Source organism: Triticum dicoccoides, chromosome 5B, assembly GCF_002162155.2.
Source record: "Triticum dicoccoides isolate Atlit2015 ecotype Zavitan chromosome 5B, WEW_v2.0, whole genome shotgun sequence".
Classification (NCBI taxonomy): domain Eukaryota; kingdom Viridiplantae; phylum Streptophyta; class Magnoliopsida; order Poales; family Poaceae; genus Triticum; species Triticum dicoccoides.
The window spans coordinates 715,876,319-715,897,711 of NC_041389.1; positions in this window are offsets into that span (position 1 = coordinate 715,876,319).

Sequence of the window (21,393 nt, forward strand, 5' to 3'; positions counted from 1 at the left end):
TCCTCGCGCCTTGCCTCCACCCCAGCTCTCTGCCCCGCCACGAACCGGGCAGGGCCCCGCCTCGGCCCCTCCCCGAGCACGCCTAGCCACGGCTCCGGCCAGCGGCCCGCGTCCCTGCCCGGCTGGCCCTGGTGCTAGCTCCGGTCGGCGGCGGCCTCTGCTTCTCCGGCCGACCACGACCAGCCCCATCCCTCCCGTCCCCTCCATCGTCGTGACACTCCTTTGCCCGGTGAGCTATGCTCTTTTTTTTTCATTTTTCCTACTGTGACATTCATAGTTTCATATTAATTTGCTGCAAATAACTACTATGTATGGACATGTGTAACTTATCTTCACAAAGACAAGTGATGTAATTGTTAGCATTGTTCTCTTCTAGATTTTATGTCCATAAGCCTAATATTTGTACCAATATGATATGTAATGGATTATGACAATATATGCATGTGAGATTAATGGATGGTGTATTCGGCCCCTAAGTCTATTCACATATGCATGCAAAACAAATTTTTGAGTTGCTGTTTGTGTCATGTTCTTTGAGTTGTTGACGTCTAGAGATGGCATGGATAGGAGGTGAAGTTGTGTCTAAATCCTTGCTATGTGACATTTAGTTTCGAAAATAGTTGTGTGAGATGTGCTCCAAAATTGACATATGATGAGTGGTTATTTAATCATGATGATCTTGCTAAAAAAATTGAAGGACAAAATTTTACACTTGACGAAATATGATTTTTTTTCATAGTTTAAACTGTCAATGCTTAACCTATTTTTTTGCACTTGGTCGAATTAACAGGATTTGTGGTGTTCCATCTTCGTGGAGTGACCGTCGACGTTGGAGGTGTTTGTCCACGATCGTCCCTCCTTTGATCGACTACATCCTCTACATCGGAGGGTGAGCAACAATTCCATGACCTCGTCCACTTTTTTTCCATGTCACTAGATTGAATTTTCACATCAAGTCGCGTAACCTAGGTCTCCCGTCCGAAAGGGTTGCATCGATAAATATGCATTCAATTGCATATTTATCACCGCAGCTCTTTCGGATTGTCCAACGCTTTCCACGGACAGCCCGAGGATGTGTAGATTGGGTACGTTGTTCATGCTCTACCCCGTTCCGAGACAGGATTTCGGCGGCGCCTCCCTGTTGTTCTCCGGAGTTACCAGGGCTCGCCACGTGGCATATCTATGCCGACGGCTTTGCCGTAGGCATAGATGGAAATCTATGCCGACGGCAAAGCCGTAGGCATACATCTGCTGCCAGGATTAACCAGGAGACGACACGTGGCAGATCTAGACCTGCCACCAGGAGTACCACTGGTTGCCACGTGGCAGAGGTATGCCGATGGCATCTGCCACGTGGCATTGCACGATTCGTCCGCGCTTTCGACGGCGCCGTCCGTTGCCGTCAGACGAAAAACACTGCCGACGGCTATACTATGCCGACGGCTGCCGCCAGGCCGTCGGCATAGGCCCCTATGCCGACGGCTTTACTATGCCGACGGCTTTACTATGCCGACGGTCTGACAAGACTACGCTGACGACATCTACGCCGACGGGGATATGCCGACGGCTGCCGTAGGCATAGATCTATGCCGACGGCTTAGGGGCCTATGCCGACGGCCTGTGGCCGTAGGCATATACCGCGAGTCCGGTAGTGTTTATTCGAAAGAAAAACCTTCATATGTAGTACATGTGTTGCTAATTAAGAAAATTGGTTAAACGTATTTAATTATCACAGGGAATAAATCCCTTTTTATACCTCCCCATCTTATAGGCATACCGCATTAAATGTCTAAATTACAGGTAGACGATGTCTTACAAGGAAAGTAAATCCGATGGATATGTAACATTCCAAGATAATGTGTGCCATTTCAAGTGACTACGTATAGCGACTAAAAGTTGTAGTGATAATTAACCCCGTACATGCAACGAGTGTGGTCTTTTTTGAAAAGGAGTGAGTGTGGTCTTAGTTCTTAGTTCCATAGAATGTTGTATATGTGTGGTTGCGCCAGTATGACTTATACTCCCTCCATCCCAAAATAAGTGTCTTGAGCTTAGTACAAATTTGTACTAGAGTTAGTATTAAAGTTGAGACATTTATTTGAAAGAACTATACAATTCGATAGACTATATTAAATTTGAGTGAGTATTATTTAAGAAAAAAATTTGAAAGCACTATACAATTCGATAGACTATATTATACTCCCTCCACTCCTAAATATAAGACATTATGTTACGCTGGTTTGTGCAACTAACAAAATCAAACTTTACTAACAATTTTTTTTGCGAGAATAAAAACATAAGTTTACTAACCATTAACTAATAGACAGACAACCGAAGCAGCATGTTCTGCAGCCAGAGAGATTTGATATGCAGTAGCAAAGAATGTGTATTTTTGTGTCTTCCCATGTAGATGCACCATCAGTAGTCATGAACAGGCAGGAACAGCTAGACACAGGTTTTGTACACCGAAAATCAAAGTACCAATTAAACTTCTCATATTTCTGTATACAAATGAAATTCAATAAAGTTTTCAACACATGTATGTGTTTCTACACCAGCTCGCTCCCAGTAACAAATTTTAGCTGTAATTTTTTTTCCATGAATTTGTGAACGGTGCACTATTCTTGCATCCAAAAACTTCTTTTTCAGTTTGAACAGGAGCAACTTCATAAGTTCCTGGGATTCAAAAGGAACTTTAGACTAAAAATACTGCAAAGTTATGAGGAAGACCAAGCAATCTTCAGGCGTCTATACCGCATACAAAATGAGCTCAAGACAGCGAGTTAATTAGGCACCAACGCTGTCTACGCCTATCTGAAGGAGTCGAACATCGACAAACCATGTGTATGCGCGTCGACATAGTGCTCGATGAATATTACTACACTTGTATTCAAATTGAGCATCTCGAAAAGCTCCGTTTTTCACTTGTACAAGCATGTGTTGATAAACCGCCCATTCACTGCTGTAATCACAGTATCCTTCAGTTTCGAACTTGTTTAGCACTTATGCCTATAAGACAAAGAACTAGCAAAGTCAATTTGTTCCTGATAGCGTACGAATGACTTAAACGTTACCTTTTTGAGATTGTCTGATGGCATTCAATTTGATGTAGCACGTCACACTGAGACCAATTTTTCTATTCATCTTGTAATTTTTGTAAGACTGCAAAATGGATATGAGAGGAAAAGTTAATTATATTACAAACTAGACTAGATAATATCTCAATCAAATCAGACATTTAAAGCAAGCAAAGATGAGTATCACCATAACATAGAGCTCGACAACCAAAACTTTGACGATGCTTGTCGAGTTTGCTGAGCAGAGCTGACTGGCTTACTCCTTGATGAAAATGAACACACCAAAATTTATCAACATATAGGAATTCCATGCAAGATTCAAGAATGATGTTGCTGGTGCTACCGGGCAGACTAAGGGCTTAGAGATGGCATGGAAGAAAGGGCCTAATATCTCCACTTTAGGTGCCCTAACACAATCATCTCGTCATCAATAAGGTAATAGTAACCTTCACTACTGGAATCGTGTTGTACGCCGGGTACCACGGACGCTCGACAAAGGGCCAATAACCGTCGGCAAAGCCTTTGCCAAGAGTTGCATGCGGCAAAGGCCACCCCGTGTACACCTCTCAGGCAAACAGGAATTTGCCGAGAGCCATCCATCAGGCACTCGGCAAAGTGTTTGCGGAGAGCCAAACAGTGCTACTCAGCAAAATAAAGTGACTTCACGGCCGGCTGGTTCCGTCGTGTCTTTGCCGAGTGCACCTCTCGGCATAGTAGCTCTAGCAGCTCCCAGCGCATAGACCTTTGCCGAGAGCCACCGGCAAACTCGTGATTCCCGAGAGCGGCGCTCGATAAAGATTCTCTGACAATTTTGCTTCTGCCTCTTCTCCATCGTATCCCTGCTTGGAAAACAGATATACAATACACAAAGTAGTTTTTTTTAACTCTTAGAGTTTAATAACAAACTCACATACGCATTATATAAATAGTTCACACAAGCTTCATTTGAAGTCACAAAGTAGTTCGCTGGTACAAGTGGTTACATAGTAAACAACAAAGTGGTCAATGCATGTCTACATGCGACCACGTGATAAAAGCAACACCACAATTATGACGAACTAAAAGATAATTATGAAGTTCCCCCATCCACTGAACCCGAAAAGCAGTTTCTGGCTTGCACCACTGCCTAATTCAGATTTTTCTCTTCTGGTTAAGCACATACTAATTATAATGATACTCTGCCTTCTCTCTTGTTGAACGAGTCGTGGATGCTGCCTTCGTAACGAAGAACTTGTTCATTGCATTCAGACCATGAATGTAGACTCCTGGACACCTACCTCTATACACCGCATACCATTTCATCTATAAAGAAAGAGAAAAAGATGCAGAGAAGGAATGCAAGGTTAAAATAGCACATCATACATAATCCACGAGAGCATTCATCACCCATACACCCAACAACATCGCAAGTGGCAATACAAGCCCATATCAGCAGCTACATAACTAAACCACTAAAACAATGTCAAACTATCTAGGTGGACTACACCGATGTATAGTTGGTGAAACCAGTGATCGTGGAGTCAGAGCACGTAGAGGTATACCCCATAGTGGAGGACCAAGCGTCGTCCGGAATGATGGTCCGTGGACTCATTGGCACCGGGTCGTCTCTCTCCTTACGTGGTGGGGCCTTGCTCTCCTTAGTTGGCCGATTCTCCTTTTTCGGATCCTCAAAATACTTAATTAGGATCATCTGCAGGTTCTTCTCAATGAGCGCTGCCAAGAGTTCATCGGCTCTCTTCTCCTCGACCATGGAGTCGACCGTAAAGGAAGCTGCATTGTCGGAGAAAGCCATAACCGCAAAATCGATCGGCGCTAACACCTTCCATCACACAATGAAAAATAACATAAGAGTCGATTTCTTTCCTCCAAGAACACTCTCATCTGTCGAATATGATGGACACTCTATCTGGTGGTTGTATATGGTGGACACTCTCTCATGGGTATTTCGACTTCCGGTGATGGTCGAGCTGGGCGAGCCCATCGTGCGTTATCAAGGTATAACAGGACGAACTCGCACAGATCGACCGCCATCGTTAGACATCAATTTGTCTTCCTCCATGAACAAGTCTTATCGTCAATCGGTAACATCTCTCATATGTCAAATATGGTGGACACTCTCTAGTGGTTGTATATATGGTGGGCACTCTCTCACCGCTATTTCGACTTTCGGTGATGGTCAAGTTGGGCGAGTCCATCGTGCAGGACAAAGGTATATCTTAGGACGAACTCGCCCAGATTGACCGCCATCGTCAGAATTCGATTTCCCTTCCTCCTGAAAACATCTCTCATCTGTCACCTACGCAAAACACTACAAGAAACTAATACAAGAAAAAATACTACAAAAAATACTACAAGAAACTACAACAAAAAAACTACTAAAAAAATCCATGCATCCATGCATTCAACCATCCTTCTATGCATCCATCTACGCATTCATACATCCATCTCCTGATTCATACAAAAAATTACAAAAAAAAATTACTATGAAAAATCCATGCATTAGTACATACATGCATACATGCATGCATCCATACAAAAAACCATGCACCCGTACATCCATGCATCCATACAAAAAACCATGCATCCATGCAAAAATCCATGCATGCATACATCCATGCATCCATACAAGCTTGGGGGAGGGGGGAGACGAAGCTCACTGAGGGGGGGAGGCAGCTCAGGGCAGATCTGCAATTTACTATGGTGAAACCCTACCGGTGCAATAAATGTCTCAAATATTGCACGCGGGTCCGAAAAATGCGGGGGTTGGCACGTGCCATGTGATGGCCTCCTTTGAGAGCACGAGAAGTTTCAAGGCCAACGGAGCAACATAACCAGCACTTCCTTCACAAACCTGACACGTTCCTTGTTGGTACCCAGAGACTAACTCAGAGATGATGCGGTTTACAAGCGTTCTGTTGGGGATATAACGCCATGGCCATATCAGGTCGGCTCATCAAAGTGGCGACCGATGAGCAAGACTCAAGATGGCCCATGACGTTCAAGATCTCAAGACCTGCAGGGTGGTTCATAGAGTGGGCCGACTCGGGGCCCTGTACTTGAAGACGGCGGCTCATGGCCCAGAAGTATAAGTCGCCGCCTGAAATTTTCTTACTTGGGGAACAAGACAAGTGGGAAACATACTAGGTCATGGATCATAGTACGACGCAGACTCTATTGTAAGCCCAGGGCCTTCACCTATATATAAAGGGGAGCCCTTGGGCGGAAAGCCTAAGTTACAAGCTCTCCTGTACTAGGTTATCCAAGTCGCACCCTTGTAATCGAGATCAACATCATCATTCATCAATACCAATCAAGCAGGAAGTAGGCTATTACCTTCGTCGAGGGGGGCCGAACCTTGGTAAACCCTTGTCTTTCGATTCCGATCAACCCTGTTTAAGCTACTACCTCATGGCGATGGCCTCACGACTAAGAGCATCTCTAGCAGACACTGCAAAATCCCGACCCACATAAGTTTTTTGCAGTTCGCGAAAAAGGGTATATACAGGCCGGCGCGGACGAGGACAGACTCAGACCCCGTATAATCAACCCGTAAAAAAGAATATTCTCCGAATATACCGAACAGACTCAGAGCTAGCTCTTTTTTTTAGTCGTCCTCTTCCTCGCGTCAATCCGGCGAACAGGCTGACGAGGGAAAACAAAAGGCAAGCGCGGCGCGGGTGGAGGCCAGGGCGGCTGGGGCGAGCACGGCACGTGCGGAGGCCAGCGTTGCCAGGGCGGCACGAGCCGCGACGGGATCCAACGTCCAGCGCATCGAGCTAGCTAGCTAGCTCTTCGAATCTGTTGAGTAACGTGATTGTATAGGAAAGCTAGGATAGCGTAGGATATTATTCTACCTTGCCATGTACTCCAAGATGATCATGTACTCCTATATATATGCCCACGAGGCTCAAGCAATACAACAAGAACTATTCCATCAAATCCCTCTCTCCCTTCTAACATGGTATCAGTTTCCGGGTTCTAAACCCTAGCCGTCGCCACTTCCGCACCCGCGCGCCACCCCTGGGGCGGTCCGTCTCCATGACCGCCGCCGGGGGCCGCTCCGCCCGTACCTAGGGTTCGTCCGCCAGCCGTGTTGGCCGGATTCCCTAGAGAATCTTTTTCCCGATCCTTTGATCCGGGTTTTTCTCTCTCTCGCCGGTCGCTTTGATCGGCGTTTACTTGTTGGTTTTCCGATTCACTGGATCAGATTGCGTCGCCCACCGCCGCCGTCGACACCTGGCGCCTCTACTCCGACATCGGCGTGACTAGCCGGCTACTTCACCGACCCGGCGGCCTCGCGTGACAGGCAGCCCTCAAGGCCGTCGTCCGCGCGCCGGCCCGCCCGTCGCCCTGCGTTGGTCGTCACCGCCCTACTCCGACCGGGACTCCTGAATCACCCGACCCGGCGGCCTCGCGCCATGCGGCGGCCAATCATAGCCGCCCTGTTACCCGCCGTCGACGGCCTCATCCAGGACTCCGCCGCCACCACGCCTCCATCGAGCGGCGTCCCCGTCCTCACGCGTGATCGGCTTGATCACCCGCTTGTCGCCGCGATCCGCCTCATCTACGCCGCGCGACCAACCTGGCCCGTTGGTGACGTGCGCCTCCGCAGGTCCCGTGAAGATCGTCTTGAGTACCGCGCGCCTCTCCACCGATCGAGCATCGGGCTGCCGCTGCGTCGCCCCATCAGGCCGCAGCGCCACCGCCCCGTGGTTCTCCTCGCAGCTGCATCGACTCGTGCGTCGCCACTGCGTCGCCCCTTCGGGCCGTAGTGCCGCAATACGCGGTCCCCGCCGCCGCCTCGAGGCCATCCCCGCGGATGCACCGACTCGCGAACCGCCGTTGCGTCGCCCCTTCAGGCCGCAGCGTCGCGGCCTGCGGTCCCTGCCACCGCCCGAGGCCTTCCTGCCGTCGCCCCGACCCACATGTCGCCGCTGCATCGCCCCTTCGGTCCGTAGCGCGGCGGCCCGCGGTCCACTCCGCCGTCACCGCGTGTCGACCTCCCGTTGTATGCGCCGCGCCGTCTCCCTTGGCGCGGGAATGCCACCGTCCGCGCCGGTCTTCATCATGCTGTCAGGGTTATTTGCCTACTTCGAGCACCACCGCCGCACTTTTAACCTAGCCGCCGCCGCCGCCGTCAGGCCGCCGCCGCCGCTCTTCTTTGGCCGCCGCCGCCGCTACCTCTGTAGCCGCCGCAGCCGCCCGTCCATCCCCTTCATCTTCATCCAACACCAGCCCGTCGCCAGCGTCGCTATCATCTACCCCGACCGCTTCATCTACTCCGACAACCGCGGGCGACATTGGCCCCGAGCCGATTGGCGCCGCAACCATCGTCGAGTCCTTCTCTGCTGGCCTCTCAAACTTCTTCGACATGGCATACAGCTCGTGCAGGTCCCAGTCTACGCATGCCCGGTGCTGGCAACACCACCGCGTGCCTTCGTCCACGACGTGTCCCCGGGCCTGGCAAGCCTGGTGCGGCGCTTTGTCAACTTCGTCTTCGTCCGTCTACACATGCCCGGTGCTGGCAACACCGACGCATGCCTTCGTCTACGATGTGTTCCCGGGGTTGGCAACCCCGGCGCGACGCGTCGTCAACATCATCTCCTTCCTGGCGCACCACTACTTCGACACCACTGCGCCCACGACTAACTCGGCGCCTCCTTGCGCCCGCGGCTCCACGGCGACTTCCTCGACACCGGCCACCCTGACTCGACATCGACCACGGCATTCTTTGCACGGCTACCTCGACCACGGCTCCACTACCCACGCTCTCGGCTACATAGACAAACGGCACAAAGGGCTACCGCCTGCTTGAGCAACCTCGTTGGTTGCCACTCCAGCCATGACTCCGTGATGCGTCGACCGTTACGACTATGGGGGGTGTCCGTCGGCTTGCCTTCGGATTCTTCTCCAGTCTCACCGTCTGCGTCGCTACCATTGTGATTGCGGGGGGATGTTGAGTAACGTGATTGTATAGGAAAGCTAGGATAGCGGAGGATATTATTCTACCTTGCCTTGTACTCCAAGATGATCATGTACTCCTTATGCCCACGAGGCTCAAGCAATACAACAAGAACTATTCTACCAAATCTCTCTCTCCCTTCTAACAGAATCCATTGAGCTGCTAGCTAGCTAGCTAGCTCCGTTCGAATGGATTGAGCTGCTAGCTAGCTAGCTTCGTTCGAATGGATTGAGCTAGCTAGCTAGCTCCGTTCGAGGGCCGTGGAGCTACATGCGAGCGTGGCGGCCGGGACGGAGGGCCGGCCGGCTATCGGACGGCCGACAGGGGAGCGCGGTGGCCGGGGTGGACGGGCGCCGTGGCCGGCCGGCGGCCGGGAGGCGGACGGGCGCGGCAGCCGGGTGAGCTTCATGGCATTGGCGGGAGCAAAGATTCCTCAACCGCCAACATTGACCGGTATGCAGGGCCCTGTTAAAATTGCCCTCAAAACTGTATATATGAGGGTTTCGCGTTCGCGTTTGCAGGGCCCCTTAAAAAAATTTAAGGGTCGAACAATTTTGCCGGTTTGTTCGGGCTCGTTTTTCTGACTGGAACTACAAAAAACAGTTATTTTGCGGGTTTGACCATTTATACGGGGTCTGCTAGAGATGCTCTAAGTCCTTTCACGAGGACATCTGCCGTGACAAAATCACGACACGTCATGAGTGGAGGCTTATTTGAAATGTGCCCAAAATTTTACCACGCCCTGCATGGGCCGTGTCATGACACCGTGCCAGATCCCAAGCAATTCCACCATCGTACGACTTTCTGAGGATTTTAACGGCTACATCAGGCATGCCACCGAGGTAATTTTGCACCAAGGCAACAGAGCATGCCCCTCCCTCATCAGCACGTGGCCTACGCATGTCGCAAATACATCATGTAGGATTTTCCATGCCGCTTCTGGGCATGATTTCATGTGCTGCCTTTGCAGATCTGCAACTTCTGGTGGTGAAACCCTAACGGTGCAATAAATGTCTCAAATATGGCACACGGGTCCAGAAAATGTGGGGGCCTGGCACTTGTCATGTGATGGCCTCCTTTGAGAGCACGAGAAGTTTCGAGGCCAACGGAGCAACATGACTAGCACTTCCTTCACAAACCGGACACGTTCCCTCTCGGTACCCACAGACTAGCTCGAGGATGGTGCCGTTTACACGCTGCCTGAGTGGAGGATTATTCAAAATGCGCCCAAAATTTTAACACACCCTACACGGGTCATGCCATGACATCGTGCCAGATCCTAAGCAATTCCACCATCGTACGATTTTCCGAGGATTTTAACGGTTGCATCAGACATGCCACAGAGGTAATTTGGTACCCTGGTTGCATGGCATGCCCCTCCCTCATTAGAACGTGGCCTACACATGTCTCAAAGACATCACGCAGGATCTTCCATGCTGCTTCTGGGCATGATTTCATGTGTCGCCTTGCAGATCTGCAATTTCTGACGGTAAAACCCTAGCGGTGCAATAAATGTCTCAAATATTGCATGCGGGTCCAAGAAATGCAGGGACCAGGCACGTTTCGAGGCCAAGAAAGCAACAGGACCAACACTTCCTTCATAAATCGGACACGTTCCCTCTCAGTACCCAGAGACTAGCTCGGAGATGGTGTGGTTTACAAGCGGCCTGACTGGAGGAGGCTTAGTTGAAACGCGCCCAAACTTTTACCACACCCTGCATTGGCCATGTCCTGACACCATGCCAGATCCGTGCAATTCCTTCACAAACCGGACACATTCCCTCTCGATAGCTCTCATACACACGAAAAAGTCAAACAAACAATTAACCGAATGGTCGTGGTTAAGCGAGGTGGGACTCAACTCAGCTCCCACTAATATATAGATCGATGAAAAGGAGGATAATAAAAATTCCAGTAAATATTGCTTTGTCGAGAGCCATTCAGCGGGCGCTCGGTAGAGCAGGGAGACCATCAGAGCAATGTCAACCACCGCCGGTCATGCCACGTGGCAACCGTTTGTCGAGTGCCGCCGACTGGCTCTCGGCATATGTGAGGATTTGCCGAGTGTCGGCCTTTTGCCGAGTGTGCTTTACCGCTTCTTATCGGCATACGTGGGGGTTTGACGTGCTGTCGCTTTTGCCGAGAGTTGCTCTCGGCATACACATGTTTGCCGAGTGCCCGTGGTTTGGCTCTCGGCGAAGACCCATACTTCCGGCATACACGAAAATTCCAGTAGTGCTTACAAGGTGAGTGTCAGAGAAGCTTATAACAGATGTGCTTATTTCCTACGTATCCTATCTATAAGCCGGTTTAAACATGTATATCTGCTGTAATTAGTTCCAAGTGTCAACGGGTTAGTGATTTGTTAGGGCTCCTGTACGTGTGTATATATATATACACCACCTCAAGGAATACAAATCGTGAGAATTCTCCATAGCCCAACACTTTGTCCACCTACATACAATTTTACTTCGATTGACACTGTTTGTGCACTCCACAGTTTTGAGATGAGGCTCTCGACACTGCGACATATCTTCTCAACCGATGCCCATACAAACCACAACAACACCAAACTCCACATGGAATCTTGTCCGGTTCCCCTCCTACATACGGTCATCTTCAATTTTTTGTCTTCCTTTGCTATCCTAACAATTCATGCACCATCACACACAAGCTCGCTCCTTTCTCAAAAGGTAGTGTATTCGTGGACTACCTCGTCGATTACCATGGAAATCGATGTTACGACCCCTTAACACTTTGAGTGCCTATCTCATACCACCTCTATTTCGATGATGTTTGTATTCCTTTCAGGGACCCCGGCTCTCCATCTTACGCCGATCGCGTCACCGAGCTACCAACAGAGGTCATAACGGTTCAAGTGTCGACCCCGTGCTACCGTGCCCCGGCGCCACCTATATCAGCCTCCCAGACTGAACACCGTCCTCCCCTTCCCCGGCATTGGTTCCTTCCTTCGGGTCCCCAGCTGCCTCTTTTGCTAGGCCCCAATCTCATGCCACGGCAAAAATTCGGCTGCCCACGACAGCCTATACAGCTGTCATGGCAGCCGAAAATTCAGTCGGTTTGACTACCATGATACTAGATTCTCCAATCAGTTCGTCTGCCATGGCAGCCGATTCATCCCGCCTGGGCAGCTGTTTCCTAGTACAAACACGCCTCCACTCCAGACAGTCATAGTGTGTTGCCGGTAAGCTTCCACTCCGACCAACTGGCTTTTCGACCTCTGAGCATGCTCCTGGTGCACCATGGCCTCACCATGCTCGATTAATGTTGAACATCGCATGCCATGCTGACTCGATCTCAACAGGCCATCTTCCGGATCATTATGCACTACTTGGACGCCCACGACGCCCACCTCGGTGATGCCGCCACCCCATCGCCATTGCCCATGTCTATTCGTGCCGCCCTCCAAGATCCTGTTTGGTTTGCAGCCATGGAACAGGCGTTTAATGCCCTAACGGACAATGGTATATGGGCACTTGTTCCATGCTCACACAATGTTAATGTGGTCACCGACAAATAGGTGTTCCGTCACAAACTTAATCCAGCTGACAGCACCATTGATCGCTACAGGGCACACTGGGTTGTGCACGGCTTCACACGGCGTCCTGGAATCGTCTTCCGCGAGACTTTTAGTCCGGTTGTTTGAGAAGCGAATATCCAGATTGTGCCTCATCTGAGTGCATCACGGGCTTGGCCGGTCCACTAGCTCAACATTGCTAATGCCTTCCTCAAGGGTGTCCTCTCCAAGTGCATGTACTCCCAACATCCCATAGCCTTATGGGCGCCACACATCTAGACCATGTCTACCTGCTGTCTAAATCACTTCATGTCCTGCGTCAGACACTGGGAGCTTGATACTCTTGCATTGGAGATTTTTTTCATTGAGTTAGCTTCATCTCCACTTGCCCACACATGTTTCTCTTTGTACTGCACAAGGGTTCAAACATCGCCTTTTTTCTCTTGTACGTTGACGACATTATTCTGACTGCATCATCCTCATTGTTTCTTCAAAGGATCATCGATCGGTTGCAATGCGAGTTCAAGCTCAAGGATCTTGGGCCTCTCCATTTATTTATTAGTGTCTTCACGCAGAACACCAAGACCGTCTTCTTATTGTTGCAAGAGCGCTATGTCAAAGATCTCCTTGACATTGCAGCTATGTTTGATTGCAAACCAACCTCCACACTAGTCGACACAAGGCCCAAGGCATCTTCTATAGCAAAATCACTGGGACACTCCAGTAACTTATTACCTTGACACGGCCATGTTGGGAAACATAGTAAAAAACAAATATTTCATCCTACGATCAAACCAGGAACACTGTGAAAATGTATTAGCGGTTTAGATCGTCACAACCTCCGAGTTGCAGTAGAAGAAGAGTTGGTGTAGGTTGTAATTGAAGTCCCTCGAACTATCCATGATTATCCCTCAAACCGTGCACGACGAAACCTCAAACAGAAGACAACGCTTCGCCATCCAGAGCTAATCATCGCCCGAGAATTAGAGGGAGGTGATTAGAACCATACCGGGCTTCTATTTATGAGGACTAGAGAGTATTAGATCTAACTCTAATTGGATCGACTAGAAATAGAACTAGAGAACTAGAGAACTAGAACCCTGAAGCCCGTCCGGTAACCCCGAAACGCTTCATGTTCCTCTCGAAATTATTTGTAATATTAATAAAACTATTTAATAAATATTTTATCATAACTCTTGCTCCACTAACACTCAACAGGTCATGATTCCCTTAAACTTGTGACCCTATAGGTTCGGTAAAACATAGACATGAACAAAAACTCCTTCGTTTAATGACTGATAGTGTAACCGTGGACATCCATCTATCCCTATGAATACACAAATAACATTCAAGTGAACCTCTGGTTATCATGTGCTATTACCTTTGCTTCACGATACTTTACAAAATCCGAGGTGAGATGTATCAGTATTTGCCTGAGTCATTCTTATGCTCACTGTACCGGTCTCCTCGTTACCAGTTTTGTTCTTCTTTCTTGTTAACATGTTCCGGCATCCTTGTGACCTAGCCACCTAGTCACCTGTATCTGACTAGACGATGATGGATGCATCACACCGAGAGGGTCTAAGAACATCTATGAATCGCCGTAGGAGCAAATCCCACTTTTGAGCTATCTAGTCCCTTATCAAACTTCCCGATGAAGCTGAAAGTTATCGTTATGATCACTGTGTTACATATGATGTGTGAGCAACACCAAAGTCCATCGTATGGTAGGAAGTGACTACGATACTCTCATGGTCTAAGGAACTAAAGCATATGTCAACTCTCCATGTTATAACGATTGACTTGTGACGATAGCATCTTAAAGTATAAGAAATAAGTTTGGGTCAATTTAATATTATCGTTCTTCCCACATTATATTCTCAACAAAGTTGTTTTGAGACTATCCTTACACTTAATGATATCTTAAGATCTGAAAAATATGATCACAAACAACACTTGAGCTAGTCCTATAGGTAAGACTGGGAATCAAGTTTTACCATTTATCATTTCACACGTGCTTATGCGTTTTCCACTAAATAGCATATTCCAGGTAGTTACGACATATAATATAAACTCTTAATTTTAAATGTGGGAAAAATAATACAATACTATTGCTTCTAGGGCATATTCCCAACAAACTCCCACTTGCACTAGACTCAATAGTCTAGTTAGCATATTATCTTGTACACCAATGTCAATCTGGTGTTTGTCCATGCTTTGCTTGTGGTATAGCCTTCATCCTACCATATCTTGACAAGTTCATATCTATGTGTATCATTTTCATTTCTATGCACCTATCATACTTTCACAAGAATTCATAATTTGTGTGAAACAGGCTTTGTATATATTGAATCACTGGTATGACCGTCAATTCCTTGGACTGAGCCATGGAACCACTATTTTAGAGTAGCATTCCGTTGAAACAAACTATCTAGAAAACATACCAAGTTCATAAATGGATGTTTGATTCATCACCCTCCATTGTTGATTCTAAAGCGACTACACGCTCAGTCTTTGTTATAGATTTCACCACAGTTACTTTATTGGACCAATTCCAACTTACTATACTACCAATTATTGTATAATACAAATTATTTAATTAAAATAAAAAAATCGCTTGGAGCACCCATGAATATTGTATCGATATACTACTTACAGAGGTCATGTATTTATTTAACTCCTTACAACAATCTCTTCATTTTCTCTGTATGCCAGAAACATGTTGTCTTTGCATTTAATGACACTTTCACTATTGTCCTATGATCAACAGTTTAATCACTTTGGTAATTTAACTCACAACTTAATTGGACTACTAGACATATTTGGTTGTCTACATACCATGGTATAAAATTAACATAAATGTTATTAAAAATCTCAGTTATGTTTATCAGTAATTGATGATACTCATTCTTGCATAAAATTCCTTCCAAGTGATTTCGACAAGAAACTCTTCATGACATTTTCAGACTAAACTTATTTTAGTATCTTGTCAATGTATTTTGGCTAAGACCAATTAGGCACTATGATCTCCATATATTATTATGCCCAATACCAAGGGTATATTACTTAAGTACTACACTAAAAACCTATTTTAATGCAGTTCTTATTTCGTGTCTAGAATATTATGTCCAATCAACAATGCACACATAGTTGTTTAGAAATATTAGTATGCTCCCATGAAATCATACTATTTGACCATTTCATCAAAACAAAGATTCCATCTCAAATATGCTCGCTTCAGTCCATTATAGGATCTCTGAAAGTTTGCACACTTACTAGCATCCTATGGATGAGCAAATTACATCAGGGTGTATCATATATACAACCTTGGTTCCATTTCCATTTCATGGGAATCCTTTTGACATCCATCTATTTGTAAACTATTTGTAACAAGTCAAGCTTTTTAAAACATTTTTATCTTTGCCAGTTTGTAGATCCATTACCATATGTTGGACTCTAAGTCTTTTGCAGGGTTTATCAAGTTCTAAACTTGAATTATGTAAATGGATACTATCTCGGATTACTTTGGCTTATAGGAAATTCCCGGAGTCAGGGCCCATCAACGCTTCTTTGTGTATTTTAGACTCATTGTTTGTTTCAACGTATATAGTTTATTTACATCTATGATCTCACCATGTCATACATAGTTTAATTACATCTACTCAAAAAAAATCAACTCTTAGTACTATTCTTGGAAGTGAAAGCTATAAAACTCTTTTCACAGCTCATCAGGCATTCGCTAAACTTGTAACTCAACTATTTCTTTCTGCAATCCAATTGTAGAAAAACAATTTTTATTACAATAAATTCTACTCCATTATGAAAACCTTCAGAAACATTTCAAAGGATCCAGATTCATGACTCATTGAGTGAATATAAATATATAGTTGAGTCATCTTTGAAGATATATAAATACACTGCTTGCAACAACATTTATACACACATCAATGTGTGTGCTTCAATTATTTTGTTGCTCGTTGTTTATGGCCTGTGAATGGTATTTTAGCTTCTTCACCATTTGGGTGAACGTTGCAAGTGTCAAATGATTCATAATCATATGACAGGGGACATCAAAATCCATTACTATGGAATTTCTCCATGTGGGTTTCTTCAATGTGACTAAATGCAATGTCACAAATATGTGGTATTCTTTTAGTCTTGCGACATGTAGCATCAGTGTTATGGATGTTTGAATTTTGTCACTAATATTCATAACATGCATTCTATTCATAATAGAAGTATGGCCTTTTAGTTATTCATAACAACGAACAATTTTTTATGAACAACCCCTTTTTAATAAGCATTATGCAATAAAGTAGAGAATACAAAACTCAAAAATGAATTATGAAAATAAACATAGAGGTAATACACTGATGGGAAGGACTGCAACTTTCACAAAGTTTACATCATATATTTTAACCTCATAATTTGTTGGTCATTTAGGCCATAGTAGTTCTTCCATCGATTCACAACATCATGCAACCGAGTCAGTATCCTTATGATCAACTTTTGACCACAATCCCAAAAACTTTAGTGATCAAAAAATCACAATTCCCAAGAAATACATTTACTTGACCAATTTTCTCCACATCTTATAACTTGTATGATATGCATACCCAAGATGGACATTCTATTCTTCTTTGTTTGTGCCTTTTTATTTATTATATTTTTACTTCAAATATTTCTCCTACTCACAGAAGAAGTACCCAACTTTAAGAGTGGTGTGAGCCTCGAACCTCCTTGGTCTATTACATCCTTTGGATTTGTCCTTTCTCTTTAAGTTCTCATCATCAACTCATGACTGGGTTTCTTCTGGATCCTAAATATTTTAGTGTTAAACATAGTTGAGCATTGCACTAGAACATGCAAGCAAACACTTGTTTATATATCACATATCTTTTAGCCTTTGTTTGTTTCTGAAAACAACTTTCAGATCCAACAATATCACATTACTATCCCAAACATTTTGAAGTTCGGGTTCCTTTGAAGCAAGAAGACTTTGGTAGGATTCTAGCATTTTGGATCCAAGGACATGAGTCTCGTCATCTATAACATTAGCAGGAGAGTATTGTAAGCATGCAATAGAAAAAAAAATCTTTCATTGTACTCTAGAGTATGATCCTGTCATTACTTTATTTCCAATTGTAAGGATTCAACCAGATAAAAACAACTAATCAATTTCAACATAAAAGATGGATCCAAACTAGACTTAGACATTGTTCATAATTAAGGTGCACCAGTGTTTAAACAAATTTTAATATAAAGTGCGCTCCCACTCAAATCAATATCTCTGATAATTGAAATTGAGTGATTCAAGATCCTAATATTATTCACAGCCATTGATGTGGACATCACTGATGACGTGAACTTCTACCGGTAGACAAACTTGCCGATCATATCTTCATATGACTCTTGTTCATCTTTCGATGCTTCGTCCTCCGAGCTTTGAACGATTCTGCTAGAACTTCAAGACAACCGAGTGTTTTCACTTGAGGTCTGACCTTCTCCCACCTTACATCTCACCATCCGTTTGTACTCACGTGTACATGACGTACCTCAAAAAGCCAAGTGTTGTAGACGGTTGCTATACTAGGTAGAGCACTAACAACTTGGTATTCTATGTGAGAGATCACCCTAATAAAAACGACTACTTCACAATCAAAAGGGTGCAATCAAAAAGGGATAACCATCTCGAGCAGTTCAGAATAGCATGATCTAGTATAGCCCTTGGCGTCGGGAAGTCTTCATGGTCTTCTTGAATCTTCAGTCGAAACATCGTCATGGAAGTAGAAAAGTTGTTGTCGTGGCAGCCGTTTCAAAAACATTGCCATGGTAGAAATTTCAGAAATTGTTGTTGTGTTAACCGTTTCTAAAACGTTGTCATGTCACCAATTTTAGGAAGTCGGATAGTGCTCAGGCTGTCAACCCGGCTTCCTTCTAGCTATTGCAACATATTGCACCTGGACCAGATCACCAGATTGCATGGGATACATAAATTCTAGTTTTAACATTGATCCACATACACGCATCACATTACAATGATGTTTGATAATGAAAAGTAGTAGCTATAAAGAAATATATATATATATATATATATATATATATATATATATATATATATATATATATATATATATATATTGCTCATCACACATAATTAATGGCTTCACAAGTTGTTTAGAAGTGAAAGAGTTTCGGACCATGTTCAACATGTAGAGTGTTAGTACAAGCCGCACATACTGCATGGTTTACTAGTGGATGGAACAAACAGGGACCAACCGGCGGCTTGCTCTGGAATCGAGATTTGGCCTCTCGAAAAGCCCATTGAACTACCTCTCCCAGCATGGGTATGGTGGTTGGACTCAGACCCGGCCAAATCTTCAGCCTCTCATCCGGGGTTGCCTCCGTCAGGATGCACACCCTGACCGCAAGGTCATTGAACCGCCTCGCTGCTATCTTCTCCATTGCTCAGAGAGAACACTAGGCCATTGGAACACTTCTGAGCAAAGCTAACATTGCCTCCCTGAGGTGCTCAGCCCGATACTTGTCCCACGTCCATAGATAGTGCTTCTCCATGTCTGCCACATATACGCCCTCCAACAATTATTCTTGCGGACTCATATGTTATTTTTAGCACACAATAACATTCAAAATATACACATAAAGAAAAGATCACAAGGTAAATATATAAACATATGACACACATACATATAAGTAGAGATCAGAAGGTAACAAGCATTGTGTCATGACATAATCCAGTGTTTGATGTTTTTCCAGAAAGCGTATATATATCCCTCCTTTCGCCATAATATCCGTCGTCATTTTGATGTTTAATTGCAAAGTCTCGTTCTTCTTGACTCTCTGCTCCGCTGTAGAATATCCCCTCAACCCTCACTACATTGTGATTGATGATATTTGTGAGCACCCTCTGAAGGTGCTCAAGCTCTGTCCAAAAGTGAGCTAGCTTAACTTCCTTCTCATTCTCTTCGGACCATTTCTGCAACATTGAACCATGTCTCAAAAGTGGTCTTGTGCGCACATAGTCATCCATGATGACCATGCATGGTCGCCAGACATGTGCATGGTTCCGTCTTTCTGTTGTCACCGGTGGCAGAAGCTAGCATGAAATTTGAAGTGCGGATACAACATGTTCTTATGGTCGGACTTATAACACATCAAAAGAGCAGCATTCAAAACTGTTTTCAAAGCTGTCCATGGCTTCTTTGGGTCTCTCCCGGAATAAAAGAAATAAGCGTGGCCATCCCAGGCGATTAGTGCGATGACTATCAATGCTACGCAAAATAATTCAACAATGTAACATGAATGAGACTGACGGCAAAGTAGGCATGTGTATATGTGCAATCATAAAGGAATGAACTTATGTTTCGATGTAAGGCACGATAAAGTTGTGCTTGTGCCAAGGACTATGAAGGATTGTCTTGTGAAGATAATTTGCGATAAGACACTGAACTTTATAAGAATCAACATTGCCACAATGCATGATATACGCATCAAGGAAGACAACTTCTTTATTCTGGAGAAATGGATTTGTAGCGTGCCATAGCGACCAAAGCCTCATTAAAGATGGATTGACTATGTCGATGTAGAAAATATTGTCGTTGACCACATTATCAAATGTGAGATATATTTTATCATAAGGAAACATGTTGAAAAATTCAAGGCCGTAACATTGATGGTGCAATACATCTCACCCTTTCCTAACCTTGCTACTATGTCTTTGTGTAGAAGCTGAATTTCAATGCTTAGTGCACTCAACTTGTGTTGTGGTAACATTGGTTCCCCAGGCATAAATATTGGCCATACGCGCGAACTAGTAGGAACATTCAACACATTTTCTTCTAGCGCCTTACTGGCGGTAGGTTCGTTAGCCGATTTCTTCTTTCTCTTTCTGCCCTTTTTATGACTCTGAACTAAGGGGGCCATAGATGATGGTTCTCTGGGATCCATTTGTTGTGTTTGCTAAAATTGAATGTGGCAATTATGAGTCATAAAGCTTAACAAAATAGTGCTAGGACTTTGACATGGCCTTTGCTAACAAGAGGACACAGCTAGTGCTAGAAATTTGGCGAACCGGAAATGAATCAACGTTTCGTGAAAACATTAGCACTGATGTCATAACCTCCAACTATAATCCAAAGATACTACATCAGATCTAATACACACTACTCAAATTTAATCCATGCTATATCGATCAAATATGTACTTCTATTTACCCTAAATACAAATAAGACTAAGAAACATTGACATGTATTTCTAAACCACTATTATTTACCCTAAACACAAATCTTCCCATGCATAACGAAGAGGTAGGGAGCTTGGCGCTTGAAGGCGGAGCGAGGTCTCCGATGTTGGCGGAGGAGGGGCACATGGCCGCAAGGCTATCCACCGAGGTGGAGCTCACGTGGTGATGGTGGCGGTGGTAGCGGCGATTAGATGCCTCCTCTAGTGTTGGAGGACGAGGCCATGCCCGCGTTAGCGCGAGGAGGGGTGCGGCGGTGAGGAGCAGCGGCGGCAACGAGGAGGGACGGTGACGAGAGGCGCGACGGTAACAAGGGCGAGATTTGAGGGGAGAAGAGACGGCGGGGGAATGGCAAGGTTTGAGGGCGAATCGGATTTTGGGCGAAAATTGAACTATCAGCGTCGTGGGTGTACGAGTGACGGGCGCAGGACAACACCCGCCACCCAAAAGGCGAGAAGCTGTGGCGGGTAGTACGAAGAACCCGGCACTGCAAAGATGACCTCCTGTTTGGAGGTTACCAAAATTTAGATATGGCGGGCAAAAGATTTGCCCGCCA